The sequence below is a fragment of the Numenius arquata genome, chromosome 13 (assembly GCF_964106895.1).
Source record: "Numenius arquata chromosome 13, bNumArq3.hap1.1, whole genome shotgun sequence".
Classification (NCBI taxonomy): Eukaryota; Metazoa; Chordata; class Aves; order Charadriiformes; family Scolopacidae; genus Numenius; species Numenius arquata.
Window position 1 is genome coordinate 20,646,429 of NC_133588.1, and position 16,667 is coordinate 20,663,095.

General features: G+C 44.5%; 1 non-coding gene across 1 annotated transcript; it reads right to left on the reverse strand.

The window, feature by feature from the left end:
• Positions 1 to 15,404: 15,404 nt before the first annotated feature.
• Positions 15,405 to 15,478, reverse strand: TRNAT-AGU (transfer RNA threonine (anticodon AGU)). The gene has a single exon. It is a non-coding gene; the product is annotated as a tRNA-Thr (tRNA).
• Between the last annotated feature and the right edge of the window lie 1,189 nt (positions 15,479 to 16,667).

Genomic DNA, 16,667 nt, shown 5'->3' on the forward strand with positions numbered 1-16,667 from the left:
GCGTCAGACCGCCCCGTCCCACCGGAAAGGGACAGGGCCTCGCTGGTGGCAGCGGACGGAGGAGGCAGAGATCAGCGGCGGATGGAAGACGCCCCTGTGCCGGTGAGGAACCGCCAAACCGAACCAGCTCCACCTCCCGTGATCCCTGAGCTTGTCGTTGCTTTCCCCCTTGCGGGCGCTCACGGCCTCCCCCAGAAAACCGGTGCCAGCTCCTCCGCTGCTGTCACGGCTGTCTACCCCCAGGCGCCGCCGACCGCCCCGACGTGAGTGGGTGCCGCGGCCCTTAGAGCCGGCTGCAGAAGCCACCAACAACAGAAAACTCGGTGACAGCGCCTTTTCTTAAACTACAGGCGGGAGGGCTGTGCTGCAGGGCACGGTTCGAGTCCTCCAGGGCAGCGGGAGGTCTTGCTGCATTTCACGACAGACAGCGACGCGTTTCCCTCCGCGCTTGGAGAGAATGGCGTTCTGTGGCTGTATCGCAAGGGAGACACCAGACGTGCAGTCTGTGAGTATTTACAACAGATCTCCGATCGCTAAATTAAATATTGATTGGTAAAATCAACATCACGAAACAATCAATAACGCATGTTATTATACCCAGTGAAAGGGATGCAATCCCCGAGTAAAATTCCTGTGTAAGGGGTTTCCATCCCACGCCGAGGTCTAGCTGTGCCGATGCCGTGCACGGAGGAGCTCACAAGCCCTGACCCGCAGCCCTACGGGGCGGTAGGTGCGACCCCGCTATACAAACAGTGAGAACCTGTGTCCTGGCCGGGCCCAGGTGCAGCTCTTCGCTCTGACCTGACCTGGTGGAGCGATGGCGTCGCAGGGGGATTCCTGGGGTAAGAGTCAGAAAAGCAAGAGGGCTGTAAGAGGAACGGGGGTGCTGGGGGAAAGCCGAGGTGTTTCCGACGGGGAACATCCCCTTCCAGCAGCACAGGCACCACCGGTGGGATTCTCGCTGAAGAGACACAGCACAAAGGGGCTGTGCTGCCCCAAAACAGGTTAAAAATAAGCACGTGCAAGAATGCTGATCAGCTTGGGCAGCGGCAGAGGTGGCTGCAGGGGGAGCCGGGTTTCCCCAGGCCGTGGTGGGCAACGCGCCCGGCTGTGCGCGTCGTCCGGCCTCTCGCCGGAGGGCCGCTGGGTGCACACCCAGGTGCGCATTCGCACGGGTGTTTCACATACCTGCTAATTACGTGTGCCCCACTGAGGGAAACAGCTGCACAATTCTAAGCATCCGTTTATATGGTTAAAATATGAGAGAAAAGCGTACTTACTTGCCTGGGGTGCTGTGCAGTTTAAAAATATTAATTAGAACTATGATCCTCATTTGCCCATAAGCTCATGAGTGTAATTTTAAACACACAGCTCAGTTAAACAAATACTTTCAAACGTGTCTACAATAAAACCATTCCACAGAGCTACTCTCACGGCACCGCATCTTGTGTAGAATTAATCCACTCGGCAGAAAGTTTCGGACTCAGGGAAATAGACCACATTAAAGCAGATGAGAAAGAAAAGGCAGAGATGGATGAGAAGATGCCAGGCTGAAACTCTTCCAGGGCCATGGGGATGGCAGATGCTTTCTGGAGCATCTGCGGGAAGCGGATCGCACGGGACGTAGAAAGCCCATCACAGGCAGAGCACGGACCCGAGTTCCCTTTTGCTGATTCTTCCTCGTTAGGGAAAAGCTGCGGCCGAGGGGTGGGAGGGAGGGCCCAGGCCTGAACGCCCAGAACCACCACGGGTCACCAGAGGACATTTCTCAGCACGCCCAGGTACCGCTTCGTGCCTTTTTATTTCTATAATTCAGAGTGTGGCTACAGTCACATCTTAGGGTTCAGGTGATCCTTGTCCTCGCCGAGCTACAGACTCAGGCCTTGTCGTGGCAGGCCTTTGATGGAACTGTAGTAACTGTAATTCACATTTGTCTGTCATTCTGCATCTTAATGGATGCCTAATGGATGATGGGCCCCAGGATCAATAGTATCACGTCTTGTCTACTCGGGATGAGAGAACTGGATGTTAAAATAAATACTTCTACTATACTAAAGAAGCACAAACAATAAGCAGATCGATACAAACGGGGTTTACCTCAGGTGAGGCGGCCCCGCACCCACGGAGGGGACCGGGCTGCTCTGAGGACACAGCTTCACGAGTCTGGGCGCTTTTTAAGTAGCATAATAAATCACAGAACATTTTCCACAACTAAATTCTTTCTAATCTAACCAGACAATTCTTAAACCTTTAATGGGCCCATGATGGTAAAATCATTCCGTCTGGGTTTTTGAGCAGTAATCTTCAAATTACGGGTCTGTAACGGCAATAATGGAATGTGTTACAAAAGAGTTTTTCCTCAGTGAGTCTAGTATTGTAATAAAATAATGTACCTAGTCACCGCTACATTCCGCATTAACCCTTTTTATGATAATTATGAGTAAAGTGCATCTCTCACTTCCATTAAATAATGTCCTTGCATCTCACTGACGCAGCAGACTTCACAGGACTGGAAGCAAAGCGACCGATGCAGAGTCTTTTTTAGCGGATTCTGTCCGTGTCTCTAACTTGTTGTTAAGATAAAACCTACTCAGTTTGAGAATTACTTTTACACTTCGGTGTTTATCTAAGACAAAATTCTGAGTCCTGGTTTTCAGTCATACACTTTTGTGTTCACAGAAACATATGCACAAATTAGGAAATCACATGTAAAATTATATATGCATATGCTCCAGCATCTACCAGCACAGGGCAGTTCCCGATCCTATTACCGCATCCACACAAACACCTTGCAAACATCACCAGCAGCTCCCGTTCGAGGTGCTCTGCTTCAGGAAGATGTGCAGAGCCTTTTAAAAGTACTTTTAAAGAATTGCACCAAGATAAAGCGTTGCTGCAAGCCAAGGGCCAAGCCTTCATCTCCCGTCTCAGAACATGGGATACGGAGATGGCTCTAGGAAACTTCATTAGTAGAAGTTACACGTTATATATACTGGAGCTATAGGCACTTTCATTCATTTTAATGCTTTTGGCAGAATTGGATGACAAAAAAGTCATGTAACACCACCAAAATAAAGTTCTTATAAAGTTTCACTGAGTGTAATCAAAGTTATTTTTTAAAAGATGCAGTAAAGAGATTAAGACATCATAAAACAATGCAGCAATGTTGACAAAGAGGTTATGGATTTCATCAATATTAGTACTAAAAATGTTAAAATAATTTGGAACCTGCTCTTGTCTATGTGTGTAATCTCTGTCTTAGTTTGACTACATATAATTTTATTACATTTTCCACATCAGTTCCCACTGTATCTAATTTTTGTAATCATAAAAGCTCATGCTTTTTTTACAGGCATCTCTTTCTTTGGATTAATTTGGTTGAGATTTCTTTAAGCGAAGACTATAATTTTACCTGTCTCACAAGTTTTTTCTCTGCATTTATCTCTTTTTCACCATAAAGCAGGTTCAATGCAAAGGCAGCGCATGCAGACTTGTGGAGAGAAGGAAGCCACAATCCCATGTACTTTAATCACCGCTGCTCTCTTTTAAGACCTGGCATTAAAGAAAAGTTGGTCAGAAAACACGTGGTGTGGTAACGTGCACTGTTTGTCTCAGTCTCACGGGGTTTGGTGCTAGCTTTATTTTCACAAGGGTTGGTATTGTAGCACCAGACAACACGATCTGGCTGGATTTAATAAGGTTTACATTTAGTGACAACTGCACTCTCCCTGAAAGGGAAGGAAATTCCCAAGGGTACTCGCTGCACCAGCTCCAACGCTATTCCTGTCTTGATCCGTTATAAATCATTACTAAACTCCGCAGTAAACTATTTTCCTTACTCTTCTTTAGGAATTTGTTATTAATGTATTCTGCGAAGAGCTGAAAAAACCCTGTTGTAATTTACATTCACTTTACGAAATGCGATGGGAATAAATATAAGCAACTTGGTATTACAGGAAAGTGAGTCCAAATTGTTTGATGGAGAAATACAATAATAAGATCACCAACGTATAGGCATTTTTCCAAAGAGAGTGCAAAGCTGTGACGTTCCTCTGTGACACTCTCAATCTTCAACCAAATCCTGAGTTTGTCTCAAGCAGACCAGATTATGGGTAGCAATTACATTAGGGTAATCGCTTGAAAAATAAAATAAAATCATTCTCTTTTGAAAGGGTTCAGTTGTCTTTGTAACAACTATTGAGGCAGCATTAATTGGATCATCTTAATTTTTTTCATACGTATAACTTAGGTCTCTTAACAAAACCGAAGGTCTACGTAACCTGCTCCATTAAGTAAATTAGGTCTCGTTTTTATTTAACACAGGGCTCACCCCAGCGCAGAGCCCCCACAAACTCACTGCACTTGTGGCTCCACAGACACCGGCACCGCACCTCCCACCTCCCCGGTGATGCTATCATTTAATTACCGTATTGGGATTGATTTAAACTGGGGAGATGGTAGTTTTTATTACCCATGTGCTGGGAACGCGCTGCGAGACAGCAGCGAGTCCCCGGATCTGCTACCACGCTGAATCGATTTCTCTCTTCTGGCCATTGCTTCGCATCTATCGATGAGCTGAGTTTGGATGATTTAATTCAGTTTATGATAAATCCTTCTGTGCTTTGGTTGTGTTAGGGGCGTTCTCTCTGGTAGCTGGAATCACTAAAGGATGGACTATTCCCCTGACATACAAAATCCCGGGTGAGCGAGGGCCAGGGTCACTCCGGAGTGTCTTCTGCCTGTAAACGACAGCAGAGCAACGCCAAGACAAGGCTGAGTCACGGCTCAGGTGTACGAATGGGTCTTCAGACTCCCCTTCACCTACAGAAATCCAGGGAAATAACGGGCTCAGTAAGGCCTGAAATTGTCTTTATCACTTTACTACTTTTCTGCAGAAGACAACGAAACAAACTATCGATACATTCTTAGCCAAACGTACACTAACTGCGTGAATTACTACAGGCTTATTTTAGAATTTAAGTAGGAGATGGAACAGATTGGAATTAGAAACATGAGAGCTTCTCTAAGTCACAGGATGAACACAGTGAACGTGCACTAAAACTACCTCCCCAGGAGAGAACAAATACTTTCTTTGCTCAGTACGCACATTGTTATCAGAGCGGATGGAAATAGCACGTGAGGTTGCTCAGCAATGTGCTTCCAGTCTCCAATTCTGATTAAAAAAAAAAAAAAGAAAAAGAATGGAAATTAAATAAGGTGTTGCATGCAATCAGGCGTATCTAAAATGAAGCATGCATGGAAAAGCAAAACATAATTAGGGCTGAAGAGACACTTCCAGACGAGTTCAGTGACCGGCCTTTGTGCTGCATGGAGAGGACACGGCACAGCGCAGACGGAGGGGCTGCGGATGGAGCAGCTCCCTATCCGGCTGCCCCGCACGTTCCCACCCCCAGCCTGGAAAACGCTGGAACGTCACCCACTGGCTGGGACACTAATAATTGTTAGAGCTGCCATCCACCCACCCACCCACTCTTACGGTGGGGAAGTTTGTGACAAGACGTCAGGCTGCTATAAACCACCCAGAGCCTGCAGGGAACAGCACGGCCGGGCTCTCGGGGCTGGGGCTCTGCCAGGGCCCCCCACAAACGCCGGGGTGAGAATCACCGCGACACCCAGGGTAGGATCCCGAGCTGGGCTCTGAGCACTGCAGCGATTGCAAACCTAACGCAGCTCTAGTCCGCGCTGTCCCGTGCGCTTACCACAGACGCCGTTTTACTTGCATCCAGTGACCAGTTCAGCAGGAAAAGCCCAGCAGAGGGTAAGGAAAACCAGCCTTCTCATGTTTCATTGACAATTCCATCATTTTTCATTTTTTTCTACTACTCATCATGTTAGCAATACCTAAAATGTAACTGCTATGGCTCCCCTTTTTCATTAAAATTTGGCCAAGACACTTCCTTAGAGGCTCTGTTTGGTCCTAGAGAATGTAAGTTGTGTTCCACGTGTCCCAAGGGTTGTCGCTAACACTGATTTATGGCTTCATTTCCCTTATTCGTCTACTGTAGTTATATTTTTTAAGTTCCAGTGGCACGTCTTTGAGAATAACTTTCTGTTAAACCCATTCTGCACAAAGCGCTGCACTTATTCACTGCAATACCCCACATGGTTTTAGAAGTCCTCATGATTTTATGGTATGAGAGTGTCCTCGGAATCAGCTAAAATCATTATTACTAACAATCTTTCCACATTTTTTCTCTAAGTTCTCAATACATATTCATAGCACAGTGATTTCTGGGTTCATAAAAGAGCAAATTACAGTCTATTTCCCAAATGATTGCAAAGCTCTTCTTAACATGCATAGACAGAGAACACAGGAGAAATGTGGAAGTGTGCATCAGCCAGCCTGATCTGCAGGACAAATCAGAAAGGATGTAAAGGAATGAGCTCACCTACAAAATTCCCCGTTTTTCACAGGGATGATGCAGCCAGACGCATGGTACTGTATTAACCAGGACGTAAGGATGATGGTGCATTGGTTCATCAGGACAATCATCTGGCCAGCTGATTTCAGTCAAAGTCAAAGCAAGAGTAAAGCCCCAGGAAACAGCGATACCAACGTGTGAATGTCAGGTCGTTACAAAGACGCTGTGCCAGCACTTACCACGGGACACGTCGAGTCCATCACCACCATGGCATGAGGTGTGTTTCCATGATACAAAAATCTCTGCTGGCTTTGCCGTGTCACACCAAACAAACACACACTGTCACTCTGGCACCTCAGTGGTTCTACCAGCAGCAAGAATGGGCATCTGTCGTGTAAATGCTCAGTGTCCCGAACAAAAACTGGAAGCAGGTCATCAGGGAGGGTGGGCTAATTGCTACAGGTGGGAAATTATACCTGCCCTGAAGGTATAATGATTTCGTCTCTGTTCCTTGCTGCTCAGGCCATTTTCCAGTATTGAACAGTGTGCAAAATCTCTAAAAAGTAAAAGCTGTCTGAAGCATGCACGTGAACTCTATTGATTAATATAAAACCGAGTAACATTTTGACAAATGAGGATGCTAATTCAGAACACATTGCTGAAAGAGACGAAGAAAACAAAAAAGAGGATAAGTATAGCCATGGAACAAAACTAATATTAGAGATTCGCAAAAGAATCAAAGCTGCTTCAACCTTCAATGGAGCTTAAAACCATGAAAAGTCAGATTTTCTTTTGCGTAAAGAAATCCCCGTAATCCAATACACCCTTTAACTATGACTCAGTCTGTGCAGCAGAGCTATGGATGCCAGTTGCACGTTCTGACCAAAGCACGTAAATAAAAGAAGAGCCTCTGGTAAATGCGCTGGAGAATGTGAAGGGAAAATTATTGCAATAATTGTGTGAGAAGCACATCATAAGAAAGCAGCTGAATGAAGAAGACAGCAGCCCTGTGGATTCATACACACATAGTCTACAGTGTGCCCAGAAAGAAAAGAGGAAAAAGAAAAAGAAAGACAGAAAGAAATAAAGAGAGGGTATGAGGACACAACGGTTTAGAGGATCAAAGCCGTTTTAGGAGAGCAGAGGTACTTTTTTTCACAAAGCTTTCAAGAGATTTTTGGGAAACCCTCCACACAACTTAAGAGCTGGACTGTGTAACTGTGCACATTGTTATAACTCAACATCAGATGTAAACACGATGCCAAACAGAGGCAGGAAAATATTTGTCAAAAATTGAAAGAGTCAAGGAAAACGTGAGAAAATTCCTGCCCTTGCACTTCCTTTTTTCTGAAGGTAGCGTCATCCAGGATCCTTTTCCATACGCATCAGCCTCTCGCAGGGGATCAGCGGTATCCCCTGAGCTGACATGTGTTTATTTACCCTTGGGGGCAAGGGCAGCGCGGCTGCCTGCACCACTGCCCCGGGGTGTCAGCCCTTCCCAGAACACGCACGGGGCTGTCAAAACATCCCAGTTATTCCCTTAATTGAGTGGGAGATGAAGGTGCCAGATAGAGAAGCCAACTAAGTCAATCAAAAATATTATTTTAACAGAAATAAGGAAATAAAATTAGAAAAAAAAAAACTGTAGTAGAATAACTTCAGATAATATCCAGCAGCATCTGGAGCAGTAGGCAGATGAGTGGGAATGTTACAAATCGGGGCCTACTTAAAATCAGAATTATGTAAAGGTAGTTTTACCTTTCCTAAATATATTATTTCTGTACAGAGTTCTCAGTCTGGGAAATCTCAAAAGTAAACAGATGTTCCAAAGGGGCTGGGGGGGAGAGAATACTGCAACAGACAACAGTAATAAAAACCAATTTATGCATGGATTTCTCCATATTTACACATTACACGTTTATGTATTCTCTTAAACAGAAAGCAGCCAAGCTGGCAGACAGAACCAGCAGGGTCACAAATTCTAAATTAAAAGTAGCTAACAGAAAAGTACTTTGATCTTGTACAGATTGGAGAGGAGTTCAGGGGAATACAATATACATACCACAGAAATTCCCACGATACCCAGACTGGCACGTGCATTTACAGCCATCAGTGTTAAAATATCCTTCACTGCAGCACTTTTTCCCATGGCAGCATATTCTTCGGTTTGTCCATGTCTGGGGAGGTGCTGTCAAGATTAAACCAGTTTTCAAACCTATCTGAATAAAAGAATATTTATTTAGACTTAAATCTAGAGGCACTTCGTCAGAATCATTTATAGACAGGTTGTATGGATTTTTCAGTTACTAACTCAACCAACCAGTTGCTTTGGGAGTTCACTGTAATTAGCTTTTATGAAGCTATCATTATTCACAGACCACCTTTGAACAAATGAACAAAAATATTTTTATGCATTCATGTTGTTGAGTACTAAAAATATGGCAGCTCACGTACAATTTTGATGCAACTTAGGAAAACCTATGCATTTTAAAATATTATTCTGCTACAGTAACTTGTCAACTTTCAGAAATGAAAGTAATTATGGTAATTGTTATTTTTTTATCTATCTTACTCATGCAATGCTCCTCTCCTCTAACTACAAAAAAATAGCGGTAGTTATGTCGATAGAAGTGGCATTGTACTAGCTTGGAAAAAAATAGTGACCCAAAGAGACAATATTTAGTACCATAGTTTCATTAGCCAGCATGGCACTGATCCATTTCCACAGCCACCGGTGGTGTAGCAATCGCAGACTCAATTCTTCTTCTCTCCCCAACTGCAAAGAACTTTCATGCTCCGATCAGTTCATTCGCTCTCACTCCCGCATTCAGGGAAGTTCACAGCAAAGCGGTGCCCGTTGATTGCAGCAATGCAGAGGCACAAGTCACAAAGGTTTCCTGTTTCTCAAAAGTGAGGCACACTAGCAAATATTTAACTGTCAAGCAATTTTAAATATTTCATCCCTTGTCTATAGATTTACTGAAAGCACAGCAATCCCACTTGGAAACAATTACAGTTACTCACGGCAGTGCCCACATTTGGCTTGGCACAAGTCTGGCTGTATTTGCGGGCAATTGACTCCATGCATTCCAGCACAGAAGGGCTCGCTGGAATTTCTGCAAAGCTCTCTAACATCCAGAGTTCAGGGCACAAAAAGTTAATGTAAAAAACATTAGCGATACATAAATCTTCATGTGCAAGCATTCACAGTTTTAATATTACCACCATATAACTTTGTTTCAGAAGTATTTGTATTTACTGAATAGAGTATGCTCTTCCTCATGGGTAATTTTCACTCCAGTGGTCATTACTGAATGTTCTTCCTGAAGTTCTTCACAGGGAAGAGCAGACACAGAGCAAGGATCTGGCTCGATTTCTGACTGTACAGCACCAGCCAAGAGCTCTGCAGCCAAATTAGCGATGGCCGGTGTCAGGCAGGCTTGAAGCCAGCGGTGCCAGGACAGCCCCAAATCTATTTTTGTGCTCTCCTGAGGGCCCCGCATTCGGTTGCTGAAATACAGAAACCAGCAGCAGCTGCATAATCAATTTATGTGAAATCACTTGGAAATCATTAAGTCAGAGATTCAACAAGATGGTATCAAGTGACTAAATTCTTCTCCAATCTCTCGTCATGTGACACCGAATTTGGACCACTGCATCTAAATTACAGTGTTACGGGTCTTACCAGCACTTTTTTAAGAGATGTGCAAAGTCACAGCAGCCTTGGGCTCTAATCATCCCAAATTTGTGTTTGCAACTACTCATTCATTAATTCTCTCCTTATCTCCCAGGTTCTGCTCCCACGGACGGCAGCCAGAGAGACTGCCAGGAGAAATGGCATTGGCCTCACGGGACACAATATCAAAGGATCACATGAAGTTCACTCTGTTCTTGCCGTCTCAGAGCAGGGACAGGTTTTGGCCATGGCATGCAAGGCAGGACACTCATTTGGACCAACTGTCCCAGGTTAACTAGTCACCAAAGGGATTATTTTTCTGGGTAGTCAAAGGACGGCAGGACACAGAGACCTCTATAGCTTTTCAGCTGGTTAGAGTCGAGAACTACCAATCTTAGGCACTTTTTTTCATTCAATACACAAACCTTACATACTCTAGTTTCATTTAAGGAGTTTGTTAGAAATACCTTGGATACATTTTCTTAAGTAAAAAGAAAAGGATGTCATGTATTAATGGTACCTGAGGGATCTGCGTAATCCCAACCTCCATCACTCGCGTGCGGGCGCTGACAGTGACTAAGGACACACAGCTTTTACCCTTTAAAGGACATTCTATTAGAAAACAAAAGAACAAACTTTGGAACTCAGCTAATATAGATAATTCTGCACAAGGATTGGGTATGGGTTGCTTTAAAGGCAGGGAAACAATAGGACACTGGTACCCTGCTCAATTAAGATAATCCAATGATGTGTATTTATTATATAAAAACCAAATGACCATGAGAAGCACCGAATAAAAGAGCATAACCTATACCAAAGAAAAAACTGAGTGATCCTGTTTTGCCTGAAAATAACCAGCAAATTCAAATGTTAAATAAAAAAAAAAAAAAAAAGAAAAAAAAAGAAAGAAAATCTAGTACTGAAAAGAATAGCCACTTAGGGCTGGCCAGAGACCTGACTTAACATGTTATTTGACAATTTCTGACAGTGAATATTTATCCTAACAGAAGAACACTATATATAATTCATCAAAAATAAACACACTAAGTTAATTGAAGGGTTTATATCAGACAGTTTTCCAAATATAAACCCAAATCCATAATAATTAGGGACACTATAATAAATTATTTCTGGCCTATGACATTCTAGTATGTTCATTCAGTGAGATATGTCAAATGAAATTATAGATATAAATGGTCGTATTATTTGCTCTTACGATAGTTTCGACCATTACATTTTGCTATCACAGGAGAAAATGAGAGAAAGATTTTTGCTGTATATAGTATACATACCAAAAAGCACATTTGTTTAAAAAATCATCCAGAAACAATATCTAATCAACCTTTATGGCGTAAAAAAAGCTGTAATTCAGATGACAATTTCAAATTACTTCTTGTGTTACAATATTATCAAGAGATTTTCAGAAAAACTCAGCACAACAGTTTCCATTGACAACAGCGAGAGCTCAACACACGCTTCGGCAGGAATAATGTGAGGGCTAATTGTGTTTAGTTGTACGTAAGTAAAGAATAATGGTAAATACTACAGCCGATAAGGACAGACCTTGTTGTTTCGATGGCACCGCACAGTTAATAACACAGGGAAAACTCTGGCCACATAGCCTGGGCTGATTCATCTTTTCCTCCCTTCATTATGAATCAGATTCTTTATTATCTTTTTATTGAATGAAAACCCAACTGCAGCGCAGTCAGTGGGAGTTTTGCCATTGACATCAGTGGGGCCAATTCTTGATTACCTCACCAACCAATACTAAAAATAGCCTCCTGTATTTAAACCTTAACCGTAGCTTAACTACAGCTTTTTGAAGGAAAGAAAAGACTTGTTGCAAAAAGGGAAGACAGATGCCTCCCTGTTACCTCGGGGAGGCAACTGCTTCCAAATGAGCCAAAGCAGAGAGCAGGGTCTGGCATTTCTGCTGTCGCCAACTGTGCCGTCACGGGGACACGGGCCTTGCCGGCGCCTGACACCCACGTTCCCACAGCCGCCTCGGCAGATTTTATTTCACAGGTGTTACCGGCACCTGCCCTTTGTTCAAGGTAATTGTTCCTAAAACAGTTCTTGAAATGAACAATAAGGCTCTATACATGCAAGAAAGCTTTAGGCAACATTTTTACAGGCAGGTATTTCTCACTGCAAAATCCGGCTTCACACCACCTGGATCACACGTAGGACACGGGACTCCTGTGACGTCAGGCTGCGGAGCTTTCAAAGCTATACTGCTCCTACACAAAAAAAAGATATAAAAATTAATGTTTATACATACACACTTGTTAATCCATTTGTAACCTATTGGAACAGAAATAGCAGGTTAAGCTGAAAATAAACTGAGTTGTAATGGCTTCACCATCTAATAAAACAAACCCAAACTGCCATGATAGGCAAAATACATTTAAAATATGAGACGTGAAAACACCTTCAATAAAGTAAACTTCTGAACAGGAGCCAAGTGTAAAGTTTTTCAGAGAACATCTCCAAAACTGCCTCGCTTCTCCCCCTGGTCTCACAGAACTCCACGTTTTGTGGCTATGTTTTCAGCCTCTTAGATGAAAAATTCTCCTCTTTGCTGCAGGAAGGCACACAACTTGCAATTCCCTAGCTAACCTGTCTCCCTGCTGGAAGAATCTTGGTTTTCATTCTGTACTGAAATACAGCCAAGCTTTCAAAATTTTTTTTTTTTTTTTTTTTTTTTTCTGTTCAGGTGTACTTATGAGCTGGGTCGACTGGAGAATGGAGCAACACAGGTCCTTGGTGGGAAGAACCCAAATTGCTCAGTGCCCTCTCTCTCTGCCCTCTGTTGTGTTGTCTGTCTCTCCAGTGACACTCTGGGACACCTATCTCTAAGTTCACAGGCTGGTTCTACCTCCACAGAGGTCTGGGCTGTAAACGCCAACAGCAGAATACAGGAGGGACTGATCTGCTGGGTGATGGGGGCAAGTCACTTCCTTCTCACTAGGACATGTTAATGTCTTTGCTCATTTTGTAAGAACGGGCAATGAAAATCTTACAACAAATCTGCAAATAATAGGTATCATTTCTGCAAATTACTTAGAAATTAAACCACCCATCCCAATATTTTCTACAAGCAGCAAAGCAATAACTGCACATTTTCCAATATGCAGACGACAGTACCCCAAACAGTCCCCGTCCCCGCCAAAGCTCAGAGCTGACACATCACACTGTTGGCAACACACATCACATCCCATTACACACGGGCAGGAGGCTGTGACTGGACGTGCCCGTCGAAGCCTCACACATCACAGGACAGCGTGTCGGGAGATAGGGAAGGGCAGCCTTACAAACTGGGGTTAAGAGGCAACGCGGCTTCACGGGATGTCTCCATCAAATGTTTTCACCCAAATCTTTGTGAATAGCATGCAGGCAGCAATGCCAGCTCACAGGCAAACTGGAAAAGATCTTCCCCTAAGCCTATAGTCACTGCTGCAATAAACAGCCACTAAACATTTGACTGCCCTTAGTATTCTCCTTCTTTAGGCAACTGTCCCTGTGATAAAGATGCCTATAAACATGCACATCTGCCTGCAGGAGTCACTTCACTCTGTCCTACCCACAGACAAGGAGAAATGAAAAATTAAATTTGATCAGGTCTGTTTGTAAGAGTTCACAGCCCTGAGCTGGAACCCACCAGGGGCTGGGGGTGTTCCAGCAACACATCACTGCGTGTTGGCCCTGTGCTCGTGTTCTGCCCTCCACACGTGCTATTGCCCACGGCCACAGAGGGGACTCCAGGCTCCGTGCACCTTTGGGCTGATTCAGTTGGAGTATCATTATTTTCTTACGTCAAGTGATACTTAACATGCCCACCGTCACTGAGTCATTAGCACGGAGTCTCCATGACGGTGATAAGTTCTGGATACAAGTTCAGAGAACAAGCTGGTCCAGAAACTCCTAGGAAAATTATTAGTCACAACAGCACAGGACTTAAAGATCTTCTGGAGCAATTCCTGCCACTTTGAGAATCCCTTAAAATGTCAGACACTGACTTTTTATTTCACCATTTAACTTTATTTTTATACAAATGCTAAGCTGTTGAGATATTACTTCGCATGTTATTTTTCTATAGCACCTTGATAGTACCTCAGCAGCTGATCTGCAAAAACAGGTTAGTTTTGTGCTCCTAATTCAGCTATAAACCAGTAACAGGTACAAATTACGGAGTTTTTTTCAGCTGTCTAAGGCAAAAGCTTATTAAAAATAAGGAAAAGTATCTTGATGGAAAAATACTGGCCTGTAAAAACATGTATTACATATATTTCTGTAGGTAAGCATAAAATAATCTGAATAGCTAATAAGCACCTTCAACAAGAAGACTAAAACAGTCCCGCATACTAAATTTTCAAGGAACATCTTTATTTAAACCCTTCCAAAGTTTTATTTGCAAGTTTTTTTTCTACCCCATCACTGAGATGAAGTCAGCCAGGCGCCTTTTCCCAGAAACGGTGCAAACGCGCATCGGTGGAGGCTGCCAGCACCACTGGAGAGGCTCAGTACCAGCCTGACCCAACCGCAGAACCGCTGAGCCTACCCACAACAAAAATAAAAAGAGGGCTTTAATAATATTGATTTTATCCAAAAGAGCAGAGCGCTTCATACAACATTCATTAACTCTCCCAGCAACTCTGTGAGATCAGTAAGTATTATCCTAATTTTGCAGATGGCAAAAGAGATCAAAAGTTCTGAGCAGCACGTCCAGGGCCATGGAGCAGCCCAAGAGCAGGTCTCTGGAGGCACAAGGCCCGTCTGACCAGGTGCTCTCTCGCTCCTTGGGAATTAAACACACCACGCCTGATTATATGTGTATTTTCAAGTACAAAATTGCAAGTAGCAGTAGTGTGAGGGCCGTGGGGGTCTATGAGCACCACTTGCTGTATTATAGAGCAGGTGATGACATGATCCTTGGTGTGATGGTGCAGCATTTGGCTGAGGGATGGGAGAAGGCGGCTCAAACAAAGGGATTTCCCGAATACATATGTAAAACATGCAAGTAAGAGGTCTGGGTACTGCTGGGACAACAGCCGCAGCATCAGACACCGAGCCAACACGCCCCCAGGCTGTAAGGGGAAATAAAAGGCAGTATGTCTCTCTAGAAATGTCTAGCTCACTGCGGGGCGATTCATTTGGAGACAAGGAAAAAAAAAAAAAAAGGCATTGGAGCAGCGTTTCCTGGGGGAGGAGGTGTAACTTTTGGCGCGCCCTGGGCGAGCATCGCGCTGCCTGAGTGACGACACCCCGATTTTTACGCCCAAATGGGGTTTTTCCCCCCGATCGCCCCGGCGCGGGGAAAAAAACGCGAGTCCTCCCCGCGCAGGCACCGCTGGGATTCGAACCCAGGATCTCCTGTTTACTAGACAGGCGCTTTAACCAACTAAGCCACGGCGCCGGGCGATAGGTTCACCTTCCGCGCGGCCCCAATACAGCCACCCGGCCCCTGTCCGCCGCCGCCACCGGGGCCCGCTGGCTGTGGGGTCCGGTGGCTGCGGGGCCCCGCAGCCACCGGACCCCGCAGCCAGCGGGCCCCGGTGGCGGCGGCCGAGGCCCAGACGCACACGCGGCACCACCGTGGCACCAGCGCCGGGGGACCGCGGGGACACACATGGGAACCTGCACAGCGCAGAGACTGCGGTGGCGGCTTAAGGGGCACCCAGGGCAGGCGTCGAGCCAAGGTGGAGATGCCACCCCTCGGTAAGGCCTAGGGAAGGGCACCGACCCGCCCTGGAAGGGGGGCTGAGTCAGTCAGCCCAACCACAGGGGCAGGAGAGCCAGAAAAACTGCAGGCGAATCTCCAGTTTATGAAGCGTCTGGCGTTTTCCCCATCCTCCCTGCGCCGCACACGGAGGGGAGCCCGGAGCGGCGCGGGCCCGGGACACCCCGGCTCCCCCGGCACCCAACAGGGGATGGTAACGGGCTGAAAACAGCTATCGGCAACGAAACCGACTGATCTTACTAAAAACAGAATGAAAGAACTCGTTTTTCCTTGTTTTTCTCCATTTGGGAAACGGAAAGAGCACTCAAAGAAAATGTCCAACCTATTGACATTACCGATGCCAAACGAACCAACCCTCCACAGAACAACTGCTTTTCTTCCTGTTTCAGGGGAAAAAATTGGAGCTTTGATTTTTCTACCTTAAAAGGGTAAAGAAAGAAGCAAAGAACACTTTCAACTCTAGCATAATATTAACTATTCTAGGACTAATCTTTTCTAAAATACAAAAATTGGTTCAGTATTACGAACTACTTTAAAGCCAAATTAATTCAGCTGTAAAACACGCATATTTTATGTTATCTGTTTTTAAAAAAAAACAAACATGAGGAGCATAGACAGAGCATTTTCTCTTAGCCCCTGTAACAGAACAATAACATTTAATTAAGGAGTAAAGAGGGGAAAAGAATGCTGGAAAACAGTACCATTTATCACCTAATACTATTTAAAGCCATGAATCTGTAAACCACTGTAACTATTCCCTAGAAATATTTTTCATTTAACCTTGGATTCGAGTGCAGTTGTTACTACATAATTCACATAATTTAAACAAAGAAAAAAATCTACCTACTTAGATTTCTTTGTGTTC